Below are 24,940 nucleotides of genomic sequence, written 5' to 3'. Positions count from 1 at the left end.
GCTCAATGGCGAATTCAATATAATCCATTTTAAAATAAAGTCAAGGGCAAGGCCTGAACAAAAACGATGCATGAGTGCGAGTGAGAAAGTATTCGGCACCCTTACAATCTCTGCGACACGTGCTAGAGTAAGATAAAAGGTCTACTAGCTACAAGCCAGTTTCCAAAAGTATCGCCATTAAATCGGGGCGAAACGCTTCACATAGCGTCGACAACTTGCGAGCTCGTGTTGCTAAAATTGATATTTTTTGTGTTAAACATAAAGTCAGTGGTAAATATTTTTGGTTGATTAAGTAGAAAAGATGGTTCTGTGTGTTGTCTTAAAATGTGGAAGCCGTACTGATAAGCAAGAAGATGGTATTACGTTTCATAAGTAAGTTGATACATGTTCGTGATAATTTATTTGTATTTTATTATGTATTATAATATCAGTGACCTAGTGTTTCTTTAAAATAACTTAAATTATAGATATCTTTATCTAATGGTTGCATTTTGACCGCTTAAAAATACTATATAACGTAAAAAAATAGAAAATTATATTTTAATTCTGAGCTTCTAGTGCGAGCACTTTGGGCGAGCACTAGCGAAATGGTCTATGGTCTCGAACATTTTTAGACGAATGCGTTCGCTCGCTCACAAACCAAACGCAAGGCACGCAGCTTCATTTGGCAATGCAACGGGTGGCGTCTAGATATATCTATAGTCTAAGGTCAAGGGCTTTTTAATTTCTTTTGGGATAGTATTCTCTCGTCTTGCACACATTTTATATGAAACTTTCTAAATTACCTACCAACGAAAATATTCTGACAGGCCTTGTATGCCATGTAAGTAAATCTGAAATCTTTTGAAATTGTACGATTCTATATGCGCTAATGCAAGTTACTAGGTGTCAAAAATCATATTTAATTCAATACTGCGGCAAATCGAGGATAATCATTAGGTACTTATATATAGAAACAGGTCGATATGTAGGTACCTACCCAAACATTAGATGAAAATAATATCCCATTAAAAATTCATTCCAGTGGTTGGTATTATGGAATCGGGATCGGGATGCCACAGAAAGCACTCACTTCACTACATAAACTATTTATTTATAATGTCAATCATACAATAGGTACACTTTAAATTTAACTTCACAAATTATTATTAACGTTTAAGCAACTGCGTTGCTTATAAGTATTAACAATTTATAAACATATACTATTTAATTCAATAATAATAATTACACTGGAGGAGTTGACGGTGTGATGGATTAATTGGAACTGATATTAGAACTGATTGACATGAGAAATATGGCGATAAATAGGAGTTTAGAAAGTATATTTATTAAGGTAACTTTTGTACTTGTTTTGATATTAGAGAAATGGAACTTTTATAATATTTGTTATATAATGTTATTTAAGTTAAACATGAATAGTTTGTCTTTCGATTGATAATAGGATATAATGGACAACATTGGCTAGACGAGCAAAAAATAGAAAAGATAATTATGTTAGGGGTGTAAACATCAATTGATTCATCAGGGCTTCTCAATGTGTAAGATGTAAAATATTAAGTATAAGAGTAGGTACATAACATTGGAAACAAAGTGTATTAATTAACATAAAAGGTTTAACAAGACTTTAATTTTTTGACGGGTTCGCGTTGTCTAGTTAACTTCCGTTGTGCAAGCAAGCTGAGCAATGACACGTGTACATTTTTTAATTATATTTGAATTATATGTTGGTACATGGTTAGGTACCTATTTAATTTATCAAAATATTTTTGCCATTCACTCGCGAGTTTTGAAAGTTGTCAGGTGTAGTATTTTTTAATGTAGGTACCTGATGTATCTGAAACTTTGGTCTCGCAATATTGACCATTGAAGTAGAGATGGCATTTCAATTATTAGATTTAGTGGTATATATTATTTTGTTAGTTATGTATACAACACCTTTTATCAGATAGGTACCTAGTGTCATCTCCGAAAGAATGAGGGAGGGTCTGAAGTAGGATCTGGTACCCCTCCCGGACCTTTGATAGTGTGGCACATCCATGTTGCAGATCACAAACCTTCCAAGTCAAAAAATACGATTTTACAGGAGAAGGTTATAACTGATTTATTTGATAATGTAAGTCTTTTATTTAAAAAAAATATACAAAGTCTAATGTTTTTGTATTTTTAATAGATTGTATAACTTTATTTGTAACTAACATAAGCCGTATTACATTTACCATGCCATAGAAGTATTGTGCACTCAGATTTGTTAAAATATTTGACATAGGAGGTTTTTCTTTACATTACATTTTATGAGAAAAGTAAATAAGTTTTATTTAAAAAATAATGAAACAGTTTGCGTGACATACGAGTTAAATATTTAATGGCTGCATAATTAATTAATTAATAACAAATAATGAATATTTAACTAATTAATGTACATGTTTATAAATAACCAATGGAATCAAACCCAACATAGTTATGTATGAAGATTTTTTTAAATTGTAACATAATATACATTATATAATTATTTAAATTATAAATGTCGTAAATAGTCTCTTGGAATCACACATTTTAGTTTCTGCAGGTGATTCAACTTGTTGGCCGATATTTCTTCTTGATCCGTGCAATCTTGGATAAACAATTGGAACTGATATGATCTTCGGTGGTCTCGGTATCTCTTTAAGATCATGACTAAAATTAATTCTGTCCTAGATTTTTTCATTTGGAAGGTAAGCCAAGTGACACACATCGTTAACAATATTGGATCCCCTATTTTGTTTCTGGATCTTACTAACGTGTACCGAAGTCCCTAGTACATTATAGTTAAGTAAAACATCACGAGTTGCATAGTCCGCTCTATAAGGAAATGACATATTTATGGCTTTTCATGTAGCCACTGCATAATCAGATGGCAGATGAATTTCCCTGTTTTTCAATTTTCTTTCGATTGCAGCATGTACAGAATCTTTCTCCATTTACTTGTGCCCAACTCCAAATATTTTTGAGAAAGTGCCTACCTAATCTCGAATTGATATTTTACTACCAATTCGAGGAGTGCATTAAATTTTCAAGAATATTGTTCTTATTTTGACACACGCACCCATTGCTCAATATTTTAATAGGCAGGTTTCTAATTTAGTATGAGGTTTGTGAGGTGATTAATCAAGAGATGTAAATGTCGGAGCTTCTAAGTCTTCTTATAAGTGAACATCATCAAATGTAAACTATGACAATGCCTTATTTGATGTTTCATTACATCTATCTTTGTAAACTCGACAAAGGCCCATTTTCTTACGAAACACCGGTTCAAGAAAAAGTCTAAATGGATCTCTATGGCATTAATGTGACTCCATTCGTGGTAGTGAATCGATAAATTCTTCAGCATACTTTTTCCAAGTATGAACATTTCGCTCATTTGCATTGCAATGCTGGTTTTGATTTCTAGCACTCTAATCTCATATGGCGAAAGTATTACAGAACATTTATCGGCAAACTTATTTTCTTTCCTCGTTTATCTTTAAACGTTTATCAAAAACGTAGACCTAAAACCCTTTTACCTCTAATAAAATAGGTACTTTTTGTATACAGTCTTGCTTGTAAAACTTCACTGATAGCTTCATACAACGAACTGATATAGAAACAATGTGCAGCAACTTCACATCGCTGCGTTAACATGTATTCACAAAACTCCTAACTCACGTCGCGAGGGAGGTTTGTGCAACATAATACGATGAATATGACATAGGAGTTTTAATTAAAATATCAATTAACTGGGCTATATTTCTCTTTGACATAGGAGCTTTACCAATCCGTTAAATTGTTGTCGATTTTTTGATACCATAAAGTCAAAATCGTAAAATTTGACATAGAAGGTTTGTGATCTGCAACATCGACATGGGTTATATTGCGTCTTCTTTTTCTTTCGGGGACATGCTTGTTGAGTGACAACAAGGATTTCAAGAATAACGGCGTATTTTATTAGACAAGAATACATTGATTACAGCAAGTTACAGAGTATAATATGTACATTTAACAAGAATATTTATAAGAAATAAAAAAATTTATTGGCAGAGACGTCGACGCCGGACGCGGCCGACGTCTCGCTCGAGAGTACGAAAACCGAATGACTCAACATTTTGGGACACAGGTCAGCTCCAGGCAAGATAAAAATAATACCTACTACAAATTCCTTCACTGAAAAATGACAAAAAGGCACGCTTCGCAACATACCCAAAGCTTGTAGGTGGTTAGGTACCTGGGTTTCGAAGCCGAAGTAGACCCTTCGCTGCGCGTCTGTTAGCATTATTAAAAATTATTACTTACTAGGTACCTAGTAGGTATAATTTTAAAATATTTCTTTGCTAAGTACACCGTCGGCGTTTTGGAAGATGCGTGCGTATTTTTTTGAATTTTCGGCGGCTGGGGAATAATTATTGCTGGGCAAATTCGATCAGACATATTTTTACAAAATAATATGAAACAGTTTTGAGTGAAACTAGACTAATTGATACGATTAGGTATATTGTATGGCTTGAGATGAATGAATTATTTATATTTAATTATTATGCATTGACTTTACTTTAACAATATGACTCTATTGATAGAGAAGCTCTCTGGAATATATTGAAAGAATTCGAAATACCGTCAAAACTTATAAATATAATAAAAGTATGCATGGACGGATCCAGAAGTAGAATTCATATGCAAGGTAGTATATCAGAATCTTTTGAGGTGACAGCAGGACTAAAACAAGGCGACTCCTTATCACCCATGTTGTTCAACTTAGCTTTAGAGAAAGCCGTTAGAGAAGCTCTGAAAGCAGAAGGTGGAGTTACCCTGAATGGGTCCCATAAAATATTGGGCTACGCAGATGATTTGGTGGTGCTCGGAGAATCTGAAGAAGAAGTCAGAGATATTTTCACTCCTCTGGAGGACACAGCGAAAAGGTTGAACCTACGAGTAAATGTGGGAAAGACCAAGTATTTGAAAATGACAAGAGGCATTGAACCCACTGGAAACAGTGGAATAAGAAACTCCTCGTTCGAGAGAACCTCTCTCTTCAAGTACTTGGGCTCCAACATTACCTCTAAAAATGAAATGTCCCTAGAGCTCTCTGACCGACTGAGAAGTGGAAATGCAGCGTACTTCGCGCTGAGTCGTCTGTTCAGGTCCAAAATGCTGTCCATCAAAACGAAATTCCGGGTGTATAACGTGGTCATCAAACCAATCGTCATGTATGGATGTGAAACGTGGGGTTTAACAGAAAAACAAGAAAAGGCGCTCCAAGTGTTTGAAAACAGAATCCTCCGGAGAATACTTGGACCCGTCAATGAGAACCACCGGTGGCGCATCCGCACAAACGCTGAGCTCTTCGACCGATACCAACCTAGAATCACTAATATTCTGAGGTCAAGAAGGCTCAGATGGGCGGGCCACGTTGTACGATCTGAAAGATCTAGAACTCTCTATAGGATTTACAAAGGCACACCAGCTGGCACTCGACCTCTTGGCCGCCCTCGACGGAGATGGGCGGACAACATTCAAAGGGATGCGGAAAGGCTGGGGATAGTCAACTGGGAAGAGAGAGCGCTGGATAGAGATGCCTGGAGAAACGTTGTGCAGTCGGCCATGGACCTGAACGGCCCCTAGCGCCAGTTTAATAATAATTACTTTAACAATGCTACTATGGCAATTATTATGCAAATGAATTTAATATAAATGCTTTTATGATAAGTATTAAGTATGAATTGAATAAAGCTTTAGAGTTTAGGAGAATGAGTGTAATGCTAGGGTTTACTTGGCTTGTTTCTAGAATTAATGTAGGTATAAAAAATGCAGGATTTTATATACATTAAGGGCTAGAATGATTCTATTAAATTTTGTTGAAGTTGCAAAAGGGTGACAATAATTTGTCGTACATCTAAGCTTACAAGCTAGAAATGTCTCTTTCGCAGTTGATCGGCTCATGTCTGCATGAATCCGCCCAATGATTATTCAGGCCTCGTCATGGCCTTGGATCTTCTGAGGATGCCACGCTTTAGGCGGTGTCAGTAGGTATTGAAGTCATAAACGATGATAAAAAAATGGAGCGGTATTTTGTCTAGGGATGTCACTGAAATCGGCACTCTTGTTGGACTCTGTACAATAATAACAACTGTCTGTTTTCTGTCTGTTTAAATCCAGAGCATAGACCAAATAGGTTGAGCAAGTGGTTAACATCCATTTCTCGTAAAAAGTAATGTTATGATAGCTGTTTGTGGGGCGGGCAAGATCAACAAAGGATTGTGGAGCCAATAAATTTTAATAATATGATAATCAAATTTTAATAACAGTGTTATGTAATTATGATAATTTAAAAAAAATCGATAGTAATAAAAGAATAATATTATAAAGTGAAACCTATTTTATTACCCAAACCCCATAATATAACAGGGCTGCCAACTCATTTACAATTTTTTTTTCAATATTGAATATAGGTATATAAAAACATTAGAAACAAACCCGTTGCTATAATACCTCATGAGTTCCGTCACCACCCTGCTGACCGACGACCAATGGACGACCCTCCCTTCCCCACAGCGATGCTACAAAAGAGATCTACGCGCAGCTTGTTTCACATGTCGCGATTCGTAGGTATCGACCTAGCTATGTCGGACGACCTTGTTCTTGCACTATATCCCAACACTGGGTAATCAATGACAGGATGAAGTACGAATAAAACAACAATAAACAGAAAGTATAGGTACCAAATTATATTATATCATATTATGAGCACATCAAAAACAATAATATATTTAGGTAAAGCATAAAACTAAAATAATCGTAATTTACGTGTCAGCATATTTTTTGTGGGTTTTTATGAAAATATGCATGCTTGAACCGATAAATTCGTGTAGGGTAAGCCGCCCAGTGAATGCACACTTAAGGACTTTGGATAATTGTAAAATTTCTAAAAAAGCATAGGTATTCTTATACTTAGTTCTTTTAAAAAATATTGTACTCATCTATAACTTATGAAGATTTAAATTAATTTAATAGATATAATGTGCAAACCATATCTGTTTAATAAAAAAACAATATATAAATTAACAAAGAAAAGCCCAGTAATTGAACACGGAATCTAAAGTATGAACCTGAGAAAAACCAGTAAATAAACTAAGCATATTAAACATATTATTAAGCATTTATTATTTTACAACTATAACCATAAATGTCAGTACAATTAATTGTGTATAGCTATGTTATTACTAATTTTATGACAATGAAGATAATTTTTCTGAAAAAATACGAAAATTTCGAAATTTGGTTAATCATTAAAGTTGCTCATTTATCTGCGCCCATCACAAAAACTGTTATTGTACTGTTAATATTCCTTTTTGAGAAGTAATCATAGATAAAATAGTTAAGGTCTACTTTTCAACCATAATACATTATTAAATTCCTTGGTCCATTCATTAGATTAAAAATGCTGGTTATTGAATTGGTACCGTAGTGTTCAAAAAAGTGTTCAAATACTAGCTATAAGCTTTTTAATACATTTACATACATAAATATCGACATTACAGCTATATATTATAATCATTAAGGGTATAATAATAAATAAATATATTATCACTAATCTAAAGAATAAACACACCGTTTATTAATTGAATTAACCTTCATTAGAAAGACCACTTAATGAACACTGATATTTAACCCTACGGCACAAAAAACATACGAATAAAACGATAAACGATCTCACCTTTATTATCTTCAGTTACTTCAGCAAAATCAATAATTCGGTAATGCAGGGAAGAGGGTAACAAAGTCACAATTAAAATTTCGGACCACGCACACTCTTTAGTACAGCTAGGAACAAAACTTCATGAACAAAAGAGTCGGCCGAATATCAGCCCACCTCCTTGGCAACTGAGGCAGGAGGGGGTTTCTGAAGTTGTTTTCATATGAATAAAAGTGTTGCAAACGTATAAAAAAATCCCTACTCCAGATCACCCAATCACCGTATCACCCAATTCTTATGATTTTAAAATAATAGAGTTTTGTTCATTCACTGGGCGGCTTACCCTACCAAGTCGCAATGGCCGACCGGTTCAACTGAGGGTCGGACCGACTTGAGAAGCTCTTCCCTTTCAACCGACATAATATGGGGACACTCCCAGAGGATGTGATCGGCATCCTGCAATTCGCCACATAAGCAAGTCGGAGATTCTATTAGGCCAAACTGACTTGGAAGCAAAACCACTGTGTCCGGTTAAGAACTGAAAAGTCAATCTGGCTATCTCCATGCGCCACTTTATATTAGGAAAAATCAAATGCGTTTGTCTGCCGTTGGAAGAAGTGGTCCATTTCCCCTGCCACGCACGCAGCGCCGTGTTATAAGCCAGGTCGCGTACAATAACCGTTCGAGCGCACCGGCTCATGGATCCAAGACGTTATGGCAGCGATATGAAGATACCGCCAACCTCCGCCCCCCGATCGCCGAACAAGGCGGTCGTGGCACCACGGATTTGAATGTGCAGATCTAGCAGAAGCACTCTAGCACAGACAGGCAACGCGTCGGTAGAAGTCGTCTTATAAGCCTTAGCGAGGGCAAGTAATGCTGAGCGTTGACCGCTGAGAAGAGTTTTCTATGATAACATGTACTAGCGGCATATCCAGTGATTCATTCCTTTTCGGTAGTATAGTGGTAAGTATTTCTGCCTGTCAGTATGATACAGTCGTGATATGGATATGGACATAAAGTGCATTTAAAATGTTTTTCACCAGTACATTTTCACAGTTTCGAGCATCGATATGAACATACAAGGTTTTTTTTTACCAGAATGTGTCATTTCACGTACTCTAAAATAATAAAGATGCGATCAACTATAGAAGAATACATGACATTTACAGGTGTGAATCATTTTTAAGCTTTTTCAAAAATTTGCGTATCAAAAAACTGCATTACAAATGCCGCAAATCAGAATACGTGAGAAATGTACTCATCTTCCCAAATAACTACAAAAGCATATATTGAAGTTAAAAGATCTTCACCAGTATTTATACGTCTTTATTGTATGTGTTTTAAGAGTACTACTTTGCAAACATCTATATGAGCATACAGTAAATTAATAAGATTATTTACCAGTATATGTCACTTCATGTCTTTTAAGATTACTAAGTTGCGAGCATCTATATGAGCATAACTTGCATTTATGGGGTTTTACACCTGTGTGTGTCATTTCATGGTTTTTAAGATTACTAAGTTGCGACCATCTATATGATCATACTTTGCATTTATGAGGTTTTTCACCTGTGTGTGTCCTTTCATGTTTTTGAAGACTACTAAGTCGCGAGCATCTATATGGGCATACATTGCATTCATGAGGTTTTTCACCTGTGTGTGTCATTTCGTGGTTTTTAAGATTACAAAGTTGCGAGCACTTATATTGGCATACTTTGCATTTATAAGGTTTTTCACCTGTGTGTGTCATTTCATGTTTTTAAGACTACTAAGTCGCGAGCATCTATATGGGCATACATTGCATTCATGAGGTTTTTCAATTGTGTGTGTCATTTCGTGGTTTTTAAGATTACTAAGTTGCAAGCACTCATATTGGCATACTTTGCATTTATAAGGTTTTTCACCTGTGTGTGTCATTTCATGTTTTTTAAGACTACTAAGTAGCGAGCATCTATATAAGCATACCTTGCATTTATGAGGTTTTTCACCTGTGTGTGTCAATTCATGCTGTTTAAGAGTACTAAAACGCGAGCATCTATATGAGCATACCTTGCATTTATGAGGTTTTTCACCTGTGTGTCATTTCATGTTTTTTAAGATTACTAAATTCCGAGCATCTATATGGACATATCTTGCATTTATGAGGTTTTTCACCTGTGTGTGTCATTACATGGTTTTTAAGATTACCAAGACGCGAGCATCTATATGGACATATCTTGCATTTATGAGGTTTTTTACCTGTGTGTGTCATTTCATGTCTTTTAAGATTACTCAGTTGGAAGGTTCGATATAAGCATACATTACATTTATGTGGTTTTTCACCTGTGTGTGTCATTTCATGTTCTTTAAGATATCTCAGTTGCGAGCATCTATATGGGCATATTTTGCATTTATGAGGTTTGTCACTTGTGTGTGTCGTTTCATGCTGTTTAAGATTACTTGGTTGCGAGCATTTAGATGGGCATACTTTGCATTTATGAGGTTTTTCACCTGTATATGCCATTTTATGTACTTTGAGATGATTGATTTTCTTGATTTTGATGAGCAATCACGTCCATGTGAATTACTTTGTGGCTTTTTAGAGCACTTTTGCATTTAAAAACTGCGTTACAAAAGCTGCAAATCAAATTACGTGAGAAATGTACCACTTTTCTCAGAATAAGTCGAAGTTCCTTCGGAGTCTCTCGTTCTGAGATTTCTTTTTTAATGTTTTGTTCATCTATCGTCACCTCTGAATACTGTATCATTCTATCTTGGATTCCGTCAGGTGAGGATTGTTGACACCTTTCTATATCGTGATGATTTGTGAAAAGGCCTTTAGTAGAAACCTAGAAAAACCAAAATAATCGATGTCAATATTATTATAAATTAAATTTTATACTATTCCATTTAAGTTATTTTTTATTCTTTTGCCTTTTAGCATCTTCAGACATTAAAAGTGTAGTGAGAATGAAAATGACGTTAAGAAATGGTAATAGTACCAACATTGATATTAAAAATACAATGTTACCGTAAATAGTTTTTTTTTTAAATCCACCTATATGTAACATCGTAAAGCAAATGCACAAAACAGAGAACGACACAATTGTGGTGCAACGCTTGGTAATATGTGTAAATGTATTATAGTTTTTAATGCCAAATTTTAGATTGATGTGAATGAGATAGTTTCACTTTACTGTGTTTATTTATAATATTTCTTGATAAAATAATAATTAAAGAACACCAAAATAACGTACATACTATGAGGCAGTTTCGCACTCCGTTCGATAAAAACATTATAAGCTTCGTGGAAGCACTTCGTACCCTTAGGTACCCTTATAGTACCCGTAGGCACAGCCTCAACCTGCCTCCCTCACCCTGCAGTGATGCTACAAAACGACCTACGTGCTGCAGGTCTGACATGGCGGGAGGCACAGGAGTTGGCGATGGACCGAGGGAAGTGACGCCAACTTGTGCTTGCCCTATGCCCCAATGTTGAGACGTGACAGGGTGAAAGAAGAAGAAGACGAAGAAGAAGCTTCGTGTAGTAACTAGTAATTTCTGTGTCAGTGTGTTATTGGAGAGTGTGCACATTGTCGGAAGATGCCGAAAGGTGAAACCAATGTCACAAACAATATTCAAATTGAGAGAATTTATATTTAAATTTTATCAAGCGATTTCGATCAACAGTTTAAGCAATATATTAATATATCATACTTCTGAATTCGTAAGGGAACGCATACTAAGTGTCCGGCAGTTATCCAAAAAGCGACACTGAAGACATGAGAATGAAAGCTATACAAAGACTAAATAGTGAATTTTACAGGAGTGCCTATTAACATTAACTGATATTCAGTTTAGTTTCAACAACTTTACTAAAAAAACCAATGAAGACATTATTTGAAAATTATAATAGAATGTGATTGGGTCATCGATATTTTTAATATGAGTACTGATCACTTCAACTAATTGAGTCATATTTTGTGTTCTCTTAATTATTTAATTGATATATACCTGCAGCAATACAATCAGTTATTGTGGATTTAATAAGTGTTTTATTCAAAACTCAATAATTACCCAGTATTAATCAACCTATCATATTAAAGAAGTTAAGACTTTAATTAATGGCTCTCACAATAGTGAAGCGCTTTCAAAATGAATTGACCATAGGCAATCGGCTTATATATTTTAAATCAAAGTAGGTAGGTATTGATTACCTTAATTATTTTTTTCAATACGACTGGCTATTAATAGTACGGAGATTTAATGAAATTTTAAGCGTCAACTTCATGTTGATAAAAATCAGCGAATAGAGAAGTAAATGTGAGCGTAGTTATACACAAACAGCCAGGCCACAATTTTGAAAAAAAAAAATGAATTATTGTGATTTCCATAATCTCACACGTTTGTTTTATATTCTACACAAATCAGCCAAGCTGCTGTCATACAAAAATCTCATATAAATGCGTTTTAAAGATTTTGCAAATCGCAGAATATGACATTTTCGATTTGCATAAAGCAACCAAACTGCTCTCATACAAAAATGTCCTATAAATGCGTTCTTAAATAAGCCACATTAGATCTGCAAAAAACAGCCACATGGTAATATTATGTACTTACCTAATTATTAAAAACCTGACTGTAAGGTGTGTTTTTCTACATTCAATTAATATACATTATTTTCTCAATTACATTATATGTTTTTCATTTTATTATATATAATACATAATATAACATAATATATATATTTTTTTAAGTTAAAATTAGTGCCAGGCAGCTAAATACTAATGTATGATTTTCAAGGTTTTCGGACTATTTTCAGAACTTTAAAATTTACATAATACTTGTACAACTTTTTTAAGAAAATAGATGAAAAATAACGCTTTACCTACAAAAATACGAGTAAGCTGCATTCAAGAATTAACACTCCAAAAACCCGTTTTGCATAAAACAGCCTGGACTGCTAAAACACCAGAATTTCATAGATGTCATGCTTTTATCTCTTTATAAGTTACACAAATTCATATATAAATATATTATAATATTATCTATCATTCGAAAGGAATAAACAGTATACAGAGGCTTTGTGGATTTAAAGAAACACATTTTACATAAAAGTGCTTCTATCTCTGTTAGAGGTTTGTGTGGACTGGCTGGTTTGCGTATAACTACGCTCATGTTACAATATAAAAAATTGAATGTACCCCTTCATAGATGTCATGCTTTTATCTCTTTGTAAGTTACACAAATTCATATATATATATATATATATATATATAAGTATGTCTAAGGGCAGTTAGTGAATCAAACCGTCCACAAATTACCGGAGTTACCTGATCATTTCGACTTATTGGCTCATTTGTCACTTACTTGATCATTGTCAGGTATAGATTTATATGCAGTTGTGACCAGCTCGACGAGCTGGTACCGTAGGTACCTATAACTCAATTTGATAAGGTAAGTGATAATTTCGAAGGCAGTAAATAGGCTCCTATATACTTTTTTATCCCTGAATATAGAACGTGACTTCGTTGATTATTTCCGTTCATTATTAATCGCCTTTAGCTGATCGGAGAGTGCGACGTTGCCACTGCAAGGAAGAGGTGATAGGAAGGTGAGACGGAACGGGAACGGTGCGTGAAATTTTATAATTTCAATGATATGCGAAAATATCCTTTGCGTAAACTGCATAAGAAATATTTTTTACTGTATGTACAGGTGCTGGAGACGGGTCCATTGTTTACACCTGAATGAAGTGACACCATTATCAAGACTATTCAGATAGGCCGTTTGCCTTTGCTTAAATACTATACGGAGAGATGAAGACAGAATACATTTTATTATTCGTTGAAACAATATAATGACTTTGTATACTTATTATTAATTGTAATATTATAAATACTTTGAAAACCCTAAGTGGGTTTTTAATGGATATCAAAATACTTTTAGTATTTTGATACTTTTTTGTTTAGTATTTGGACTAGAAGTCATTTCAAGCAACGTTTCGATTCTGAATTATTGTCTTTCACGATATTGAGAGTATCCACCGCTCCGGAACTTGCCGCAAGTATACTATACTATATTATTTTATAGTAATTAAACGTAAAATAACACATATGAATCAAATAAAATAAAAACGCAGCGTTCGAACACGCGATCTCCGGATTCGTAGACGAGAATCTTAACCGTTCGTCCACGGAGGTCGTCAAATGATTTGAATAGCAAAAAAAGTGCGTAATAATTGTATAGACTACATTTTAGTAGATATGTGCTTAACTATAAGCATACTATTAAAGTTGAAATAAATGGCACGACCTACCAGATGTTTTATTTTTTGCTTGCTTGTATTGATCCAATATGAATACATAAATACACTCAATAAATAAACATCTTTGAATTAACCATTTCTTTTATTCAATGAATAATTCACAAGATTTTGAGAATGTAACATTCCATATATAGAACATACATAACTTGAAAACACCTCAGATACATACCCACTAGAAAAAATCATATTTGAAAACAAATACGAAACTCGACGAGATTTGAACCCGTATAACCATTGGTTAATGCATTTAATGCAACTTGGCGCGACATGGAAATTTCGAAAATTATTTCCGACGAAAATAATTACATATATGTAATCAAAATAATACCAATCACTTTACTTACACACACGCATCACTAAAAAGGTATTTTGTTTTTCACTTGAAAAAACAAAAATTTTACAGTTCGTGCACTATTGAAAAATTATGTGAAAAATGTTTTGTTTTGGTACCTGTAAATTTGACTGTATTTAGGGTTTTTAAGAAATTTTGGCTCTCATGTTTTTTCAAATATTGCATATTGGTTAAAATAACAAAAGATATAACTATTGATAAATAATATTATAATCTCTTGTTTTTTAATGATTTGGGTTCTGTAGGTAGATACATAAGCTAGATAACATTAAGATCTTCGTTGTTTTTTAGGTTTGCATTTATCAACAAAATAATAGTACAAAACAGGCATAATCTTCACTGTCTGGAAAGCCCACGAAAATACTCTTGGTATTCCTCTGGTATGTATTTAGCGTTGTCACTAAATCACGATATTTTAATTTAGAAATATGATTTCTTTGGATTCTTAATTATTATAGGTATATCTGGAACAATAACAGGAATTCTTTCTATATTTCGTCGTTAACCAACTACCATAAAATCATTTTCTTCAAATGATGTTTATATAAAAAGAGTCTCTCAAAATCATCTCTTCAAACGTGAAACCACGCCATATTGTATATGGGAACTATTTTACCACACAATGTTTTTTTGTAATATAAATTAAATGGTGCGTTGGGTTATCATATTTAGATGCGAATGATTTAAAAACCTGAAACGTCATTGATACAATGAATTTCCGCATTCTATGACAAAATTACACCAGTCATTGAATGTGAAAATTCTCATCGTAGACAGTTTTTTTTTTGCTTTATTATGCTTTGGCCATGGTCCCCACATCCCGAACCGGGGCCCCATGCCAGGATGTTTGGCGTGCCCCTTTACCTATCACTGAGGTTAAGGGCAGTATGATGTTCTACAGTAGTATTCCCCATATTATCCCCAAATGATATTCCGTAGAATCCCTGGGTTTGGCGAGGTAAAATGAATGGTATTCTGTGTATTTTTTGTAATTTTCAAATAAATCCACTTGAATTATTGAGTTGTTGGCTTATTATGAACCATTGATCGCGACCCCCTTTCATGGTAACATAGTAACATGCGACCCTTCTACATATTGGATAAATAGCCATTTATATTAGTCAGGAAACACACTACAGATAATTATAAAATAAAATTCCAAATGTGAATTATCATCAAATTTAGATAATTTATTATATCACATAAAATTGCATCACATACATACAAATATTATAAAATCTTGGGTCAAGTTGACGCTAAGGTACAGATTTGGATTTCGCGTTATACACATTTTTATTTAAAAAATGAATTATTCAAAATCATTTGAATTTGTGCTGCACAAGAGAAAAACCAATAATCATACGGTGAAAAACATAACCATAAAATAAAAATTAATAATAAGATGGTATCATTCCACAAATTCAAATTGTATGGTTATTTTATTAATATGTACCTTTTAGGTGGAGAATTTATATTAATAAGTTATAAAATAGTTGGGGTGCATCGAAAAGATTAACAGTAGGCATAATAACAGAATGATTTAAAAAACGCCAAATATAAAATTTAATACAGTTCTAAAATCTAAAAAGTTTTTATGAATAAACACGGCATAAAATGAGAATCTCGTAAAATGAGTAATTTTTCAATTATCAGTAAACAAAAAAAGGTAGCCATTGTTTAGTGGAAAAAAAATAAGCCCAAGCAGTACAGTGGTCATAATGCTATGTATTGTTTTTACATGCACTTCACAAGATAATTTTATTCATACAAAATATTATTTGGTAGTATGGGTGCCACTGGCACTGGAGACATATTTATAATTGCCGAAAAACTAATTAGAATTATTACAGTTCACACCTTCATCTGTCTTCTCCAATAGTATGTACATATCCCTGGTGTGGACGAATTATTTTTTTGCATGTACCTACTTACCTTAATAATTAAGGTACACCACACCGTACACTACTCATGTAAATCATTCATTTAGGTACAATACCTATCGTCTTAATCATTTCTAAATACTTTTATTCATGATTTTATCAAGATACCGACTAAAGAGATATTCTTCTTATCGATAGTCAAATTTCATTTTTCAAAGCAACAAACTCATTCCAAAATAATATATCAACTTGATTTTTTTTGTAATTGTCAAAATACTTATAATGTTAGTACACAAATTTTAATTTTATTTATTTTTCTAATATTATTATCTTGTAATTTACATTCAAATATAAAATGGTCTTAAAAACTCTCATCATAACAATACAACAGCTGTAAACATTAGTTGAACTAAGCTAGCTCTCAGTTCTGTGTATTCTGAATTCAAGATAATTTGGCAACGTTGCATGAACGAACAATTAGTGTGTTGATCAAAATGATCAATGTAGAGACATTAAAAATAGATCATATTTTTTTGGGTATAAACATAATATTTATAGTTAAGTGATAGCTGACCATGTTTTAAATATAACGAAAAAGACAGCAAGTTGCTACCTCATCCATGTCATTATATATGACATGTGAAATAGTGATCGACGAAGGTCGTCTATTCACACATGAGCCGCTAAATGTGGTCGGATATAAATATATATATATATTATACTATCTATCATTCGAAAGGTATAAACAGTATACAGAGGCTTTGTGGATTTAAAGAAACACACTTTACATAAAAGTGCTTCCATCTCTGTTAAGAGGTTTGTGTGGACTGGCTGGTTTGCGTATAACTACGCTCATGTTACAATATATAAAATTGAATGTACCCCATTTACTGGTGTGTAATCTGAATATGAACATCCGGGTTGAGGATCTTCATCAGAAAATGGTGGCATTTTATCTTCAGTGAATTCGCGCTTTATGTCAGTTTCAGCTTTAATACCAGTGACACCCGTCGCAGCGAACTGAAATAAATAACGTTTTATGTTGTCGATATTTACATAATATAACAAATTAAAATGTTATTATCTAGGTGGAAGTAGGCTGTTGAAATCCGACATAAATAGTGCACACTTAACATTATCATGCATACTTATTTGTTTTCATTAAATCGAATTTTATGAAAATAGGACTTGATCAATAATTATTGTGAACCACCCCTATAATATATTATAATATAACTATGCCCGATCCTAATAGAGTCATATGGCCCTCCACCAATGACATTATTAATGGACAACGCACTCAATACAGTAGCTAGCAAGTAAATCCGCGCATAGCGACATTGGCACATGTATAGATAGTCGTCACGCAATTTCCATTATGCGATATCACGCATCGGAAATTTATAGCAATATCACCTATATTGTAATAGCGTTAGAACAGTGTTTCTAGTCTCAATGTTCATTTGACCGAACCCGGTCGAACCGAACCTTTCAGCAGACCGACAAAAATCATCAGGAATTTATATCAATATCACCTTTATTGTAATGGCATTAGAACAGATTATGCCATTCGGCAGACCCGACAAAAAAGTGAGTGTCATTTTTTTTCCAGATGCTTCGTCCATATTAATGTCATTGGCCGCCACATAGTGGAGGTGTGTATAAACAGATTTTATTTTTACGTGAAATGGATGTCAGCCACTTGCTCAACCTATTAGGTCCATAATCTGACTAATACACAAATTGAAAAACAATATGTGTACCAACATGCTAGACCCAGGATTCTAACCTGTGACCAGCGACGCTATAGGACGATGTGACAATGTAAACATACGTACGTATTATTGCAGAACCCATTTTGTAAATTCGAAGAAAAGACCACTGTAAGTATAAACCTTTTTGTTCCTTCCGATTTAAAAATAGTATTGTCCAGCAAGAGGAGACTAAATGGCCTAATGTTAATTACCAGTAAGTGACTTTTTACTTTTTACAAATGATGCAGGAAGCATATTGAATATTGAAATTAAAAAAATGAATAACCCGTAACGGAAAAGTGGTAAAGCAAAGCACATAACGACTAATATAATGATAAAAACGTGACATATCTATCTCTATATATATAAAAATCTCGTGTCACGATGTTTGTGGTCGAACTCCTCCGAAATGGCTCGACCGATTTTTATGAATTTTTTTTATGTATATTTGTTAGGTATGAGAATAGGTCAACAAGTATATTTCATACCGCTAGGTGATTAGGGTATCTCTATCCAGAAAAATTTTCTTTTATTTTTTTGACAATTTTTTTTTGTATTTTTTTTATTATTTGGCATAAAAAATACCTATAACCTCAAAATTTCAACTTCCTACCCCCATCCACCCATTTTTTAATCGCGATTTTATTATTTTTGTATGAACAAATTTAACCGTCGTTCGTATTTCAAACAGAACGAAATTATTTATGTTGTTGAATGACAGATGGCACTACGTCCGAGAAGAATTGAAGAGAAGCGTCGCGTCATTTTGACATTTCATTCGGCAAATCACAACGCAGTGCGTGCAAAATTTTGTACGATTTATTTTAATTTATCTATTTTTATGTGCGTGTATTACAGTGCACAATGCCAGCAAGACGCAAGGGGGGCCATTTGGGCCGTCGAACGAATAAAGCAACAAACATGCGAAATAGTAGAGTAGAAAGAACAGACGAACAAATCCAACAAGATAACAAAAACGTGCGTGTAAGCATGTCGCAATTGCGTGCATCTCAATCACAAGAGGCACGAGCTGAACGAAATCAACAACGACAATTGGAACGGAGCCAAGCGCGCCGGTTCGTAGTTAACACACGCAGAGTAAATGACCGACAACGCCAACAAGTACATCAAACATTTACATCCGCTTCGTTCCTTCAACTCGCATTCGAGTACGAGCCAGATATTGAATATTCCGCTCATCCGAAAGTGCTGATTGGTGCTATGGACAAAGAATGTCCCCATTGTCATGCGCTCAAATTCAAACATGAGTCAGCCGGGATGTGTTGCGCATCAGGAAAAGTGCAACTACCAGAAATTGAGATACCACCAGAACCATTGAACAGCTTGCTCATTGGCACGGTTCCAGATTCAAACCTGTTCCTGAAGTCCATTCGCACATTCAATTCATGCTTCCAAATGACTTCGTCCGGAGCAACAGAAATAGTTCACAATACTGCGGCAAATGGTCAACAATTCCATTCTACGTTCAAAATCAAAGGTCAAGTATACCACAAAGTAGGCTCATTGCTGCTAATCCCAAACGAACCACATACATTTTTACAAATCTACTTCATGGGCGCGGCGGTGAGGACATCAATCATGTGGATGCACGTTGCGGCTACAATAGCCTCAATTCGCCTAATGCCAGGCGCATCGTCGGCGAACTGGACGCCCTGTTGAATGAGCACAATGAATTATTGAAATTATTCAAAGCACACATGCACGAATTGCAAAGTGACAATCACGCTATTGTCATCAATCCTGATAAAACACCAGCTGGAGAGCACGTACGTCGATTCAATGCGACTGTTGTTGACGACATTGCTGGAATCATGGTTGGCGACCGCACATCGACGCGAGAAATCGTGATTCGAAGAAGAAACAATAATCTGGAGTTCATCGCTGACACACACCGTTCATACGACGCTCTCCAATATCCGCTAATTTTCTGGAAGGGACAAGACGGATATTGCATAAACATTAAACAACGAGATCCTGTCACAGGTAATTCATTCATTATGAACATCATTACTCATTTTGAATTGAGGAAATGAATGGTTGATGTTTTTTTGTTTTTATCGGCGGTCATCGTCTACAGTGCTCTATTCCTCTTTCTGTCATAGATCCCATCCCCACACACTTACGATACATTAGTTACTTTTTATTTAACAACCAAAATATTTACTAGAAATAATTTATATGGCAGAACAACGTTTGCCTGGTCAGCTAGTAATGTATAAAAATAAACATCCAAATTTGTTATATTACTACATACTGTTTTAATAATTTTTAATAATTCGAGTGACATTTTGAAGCGGAATTCAACACACGTCGTGCAACATGCTTAACAGGTTAAAGAAAAGGATACGGGCTATTACAGGTTTATTTCTACAACGTTCAAATACGGGAAATTACTATAATGGTTGTACCATTTTTGCTAAATTAATTACAGATATGGGAATTTCACATTCGATGAACAGTATTGTTGTTGTTTTTAGTACTTACATCAAAAAGACATTTTCGTCATATAGGTCGGATACGGGGTATTGACATTAGAACATCCAATTATTAATTTTTTGCTTAATTCCGTTTAGAAATTGACTGCGCATTTGTCGACAAAATTATGAATACCTTTGCTTAAACAAATAAAGGATCTATTTACCTCTTTTAAGGGTGAATTGCTGTCGTCCTCGATATTTTCCTGTTTAACTGACACGTCAAATCGACCCTTGCCCTTGAAGTGATTGACGTCTATCCGTTGGTATGCACGGTCGCCGATTATCTCCGCTGTTTTGTCAGGCAATAATTCATCGTTTGTTTCAGTTTTTACTTCCATTTTATGCGTTATTTGATATCAGAATCTGTCAATAGCTTCACGACCACGTGCGTCGTGTTTTAATAGATAATATACAATGGCATAGACAAAATGACTTCTACCAATTTACCATAGACATCAGGAGATCGACCACAAAGCAGAGTGGTAATACTGACAATATTGAATTGAGCAGAAACTAACAATATAAACAGAGCTTAATGCTGTCAAGATCTATAACTGGGGACATACCTACCTTTGGGATTTTTGTAAAACGGGGTAACTTTAAGCCAAACAATGTAATTACTTAGTGTAACATAAAATCAGATTTAGGTACCTACCTAGTTTATTTATTATATAATAATATTATAACAAATAAGATATCGTGATTTTATGTGCCATTTCTAGAATCTTGATTGATATTAAACTAACTTACATAGAAATAATAGAATGCGCCACAAACACGAGCGTTTCAATTTAAACGTACCTACCTATCTATGAATGTCATGACGTATAAATAATAATACATCTTGATGGCACAAAAAACCAGGGCCTTCGGAAGGTCACCAGCAGCCCATTGCCCATACCTAGGTAGGTACCACCTTTAAAACAGAACTCGCCGACATTTTAACCCCAAGCGCTAAGTAGAATCATCAAAGTTCGCAACTCCGCCTCACCATAAGGTTTAAAAGATGATAAGGTAACATAAAAAAATGAATAATATACACTAGATAGGTACCATTTATTTGAAAAAATACAATACATATTATTATCACTCGGTATTCATTCATGCGTATTGAATGTACTTTTCCTGACCACCTTTATTAGAATACGTTTTTATAGGACAAATATTTATTTTCTGAAAATGTTTATCAACAGTAAAAAAATATGTTAGGAATTCTCCACAATATGGCATTGACAGTTCATTTTATACAAAAAATGGACTTGAATATTATTTACTTGTGGTTCATATAAAACAAGTATGACTGACAAAGTTTTGTGTGCACTATTTATATTGAATCTTAACAGCATACCTCCACCATTGGCCACTGGTGTTTTGTGATTATTTCGGTTTCATGTTCGTTCTATAATTTTATTTAGGAATTAAGTATTTTAATAAAAAAAAACAAACGAGTGTCTAACCATGTCTTAACACATCTATTTTTATTGTACCTATAAAATTGTGTACATATTATGATATAATCTAATTTGGTATACTCATTATTGTTGTCTTCTACGGACTTAAATAAATAAATAATTAAAAGTAGGTAGGTGTATATTTTTGTTTTAAAAATTAGTTTGGCAGCCCTAATCTGCGATGTATGAAAGATAATATATTACCCACCTATTATTGTTTATGTACGTCATGACAGATTTGAATACCTACGGAGCATGTTTGTGTACCTATATTAATCAATTATTAATCAGTGCTAATGTTAATTTTCCATTGTATCCAGTGGCGGCTCGTCCATATGCATTGCGGAACTTCAGCACATCTAAGCAAACTGAGAAAAATTCCATAAAATAATATACCTACATACATTTATGACGTATATTATTGAATAATAAACAATTATTATCGAAATAAAGCATTATTTGACCAATGTGAACTTTTTTATTATGCATAATAAATATATTTTTATGTACACATTTGGAATAAAGTAGGTAGGTACCTACATCTAGAGATGATTGTCCATTATTTTGATCTGCAAATTAAAAAGTCTAGGATTTATAATAATAAAGATACTCTGGTCTGACCACAACAACAGCACATGGAATATGTTTTCCCACAAAAAAATGACTTGAATGTAAAAAGATTTTTTTTCAGAAACAGGAAAAAATATACTTTTTACATGTAATATTTTTTAAGAGAATGTCCTATTATGCAATATAATAACAAATAAAAATCATTAAAAAATTATTAGATTAATTGTACCCAACACTTATTCAGAGATTGAAACTTGTCGATTTACTCAAAATTATACAGATGTGACATAGAATGATATTTGCTTGTGGACTTCATTTGTTTTCTATTGATCTAAGAATATAATTTGCATATGGAACCGGTTAGTTTTTAAAACTCAATTATACCCTGCCACCATAAGAGTTTAGATAGGTATGTTGTGGGCGATCTGACAAAAATAGGCACACTTTTTCAGTCATACTTATATATTTTGTTTTCGTTGAATTGAGAATACATTATTATAATCGTGTTAGCTTTATTTTAAACCCTGTCTCACCATACCACAATCTATAAAAATATTCCTTTATCTACAAAATATCTTAAATTTTGTATGATTTAATGGCACAATTGTAGGTATTTTATAGATAAACGAATATTTTTTTACTGTTTACTATGTCTTGGATTAGGCAGAGTTGAATTGAATTTGAAAACTAAAAAAAACTAGTTATCTACATATTGTAGTCATGGTCACAGAATAAAATGAACATAAATACGCTTGACTTACAAAGTTTATTGTGCACTATTTATATTGGACCTTAAAAGTCCACCTCCACCCTTCGCCACTGAAAAACACGTACCTACTGTCACGACCTGGGACATAAAATAGTTTTAGTAGGTAAACCAAATAAAAACATGCATACATCATTATATTTACGAAACAATATTGGTTTGAATTAATTGTCAATTCTTAATAAATTTAAGATAACATTGTTCTCCTAGTTTCAATATTTATTCGAGGAGGAAATTCCAATCATAACAACACGTATAACTAAAAATATAGCAGGTACCTAACTACCTAAGGAAATATTCTGATTGGTCTCGCATGCCAAGTAAGTAAATCCGAAACCATTTGAAATTTTAGGTTTCAATATGCGCTAACGCAATTTATGCTATGTATCTACTAGTGGTCAGAAATGAATTTGACTCAATACTTCAAACCACTTACTCAGACGCTGTTGTGACACAAGATATAAGAGGTTACCATGTTTATTATTGAATTCTTAGATTAAAATCGACCAGTGACGTCCCGTGGGGGTAGACAGTGACGATACCCCGGTCCTGGTGATGATGCAAGGACGTTAAATTCTCAACCAGCCCTGTCCCTAGACCAGATTGAGAGCCCCTGCTTTAGGCTAGCTCAGCACGGGGTCAGAGAGGTTAGTCAAGTAAGAGTTCTAAACGACACTTTTGAACACACCACAGCAGTACTGCGATGTAATGGCTTAGAAACGCCACCTAATGTTAGGATGACGTCAGAATCTAATGGATATATTATTTATTTGATTTAAAAATTATTTCACGGTTACTACGTGAAACGTCAAAGAACAGCTGGTGATCAGAATTCAATGTCACCGAGCTTACGAGCCGTATTGTGGCTCTCGTAATATAGATCGCGGATCCATTTAAATTAAAAGTCTTCGTAGTTATTGTTTAATTATTTATTTAATTATTCTTTAATAAAAAAAAAATTTTATAGTTAATTTTTATCAGATATCTTAACACTAGTATTTTATTTTGCAAATAAATTGAAAATATTTATTTAAGTATATAAACTTATTTTAGACACTTAATATAAATCTATTTATATTTATTTTTATATTTCATTTTACTTATAGGTATGGCTGCGCATTTATTATATTATTGAGGCACCGACAATAGAGATTGGAAACCGCTGTCCCTTTTAATATGTGTACTCCTGACTACTTAATAACTATGTACTTAGTGACGTATTCACCCGCGAAGTGAATAATTTTCCGCGACGTCATACACGGATGACGCGGATCGCTGTGACGTATTCACACGTACCACGAGAAAATAATCTTCCGATTGATTTTTCAAAAAAACACGAATGTTTGCAAATCTTCGCGAAGAACTGCGTGGATTGAGGTCTTATCTCTAAACGCAGGAGCCGTTGACTGAATTTGTATGGAAAAACGCGGGTTTTTATACCCGTCAGGCGGTGATTTCCATGAAACACTGACGTCAGGGAGACAAGGCCCCCTTCTCCGTTCAAGTTTTCTCTAAATATCTTATGAATCGTCAATAATTCCGATCAAGAAATTATACAAGCTAATAGCGGTCTCGATTCCCGCTATCGTGATATATATTTTAACAGATTAGGAAAATGCGGGAAAAACCCGTACATGACTTTTCAGGGCGTGTTTGC

General features: G+C 34.0%; 1 long non-coding RNA gene across 1 annotated transcript; it reads right to left on the bottom strand.

The window, feature by feature from the left end:
• Window positions 1-18,569: 18,569 nt before the first annotated feature.
• On the bottom strand, window positions 18,570-20,890 carry LOC147077189 (uncharacterized). The gene is made up of 2 exons (XR_015069835.1): window positions 20,661-20,890; window positions 18,570-19,671 (listed from the first exon to the last, which is right to left on the bottom strand). It is a non-coding gene; the product is annotated as an uncharacterized LOC147077189 (long non-coding RNA).
• Between the last annotated feature and the right edge of the window lie 4,050 nt (window positions 20,891-24,940).

The sequence above is a fragment of the Rhyacophila brunnea genome, unplaced genomic scaffold, assembly GCF_057557595.1.
Source record: "Rhyacophila brunnea isolate RB1 unplaced genomic scaffold, BYU_Rbru_1.0 scaffold_13, whole genome shotgun sequence".
NCBI lineage: Eukaryota > Metazoa > Arthropoda > Insecta > Trichoptera > Rhyacophilidae > Rhyacophila > Rhyacophila brunnea.
Note: the sequence above shows the minus strand (reverse complement) of the source record. Positions and strands in the feature narration are given on the sequence as shown.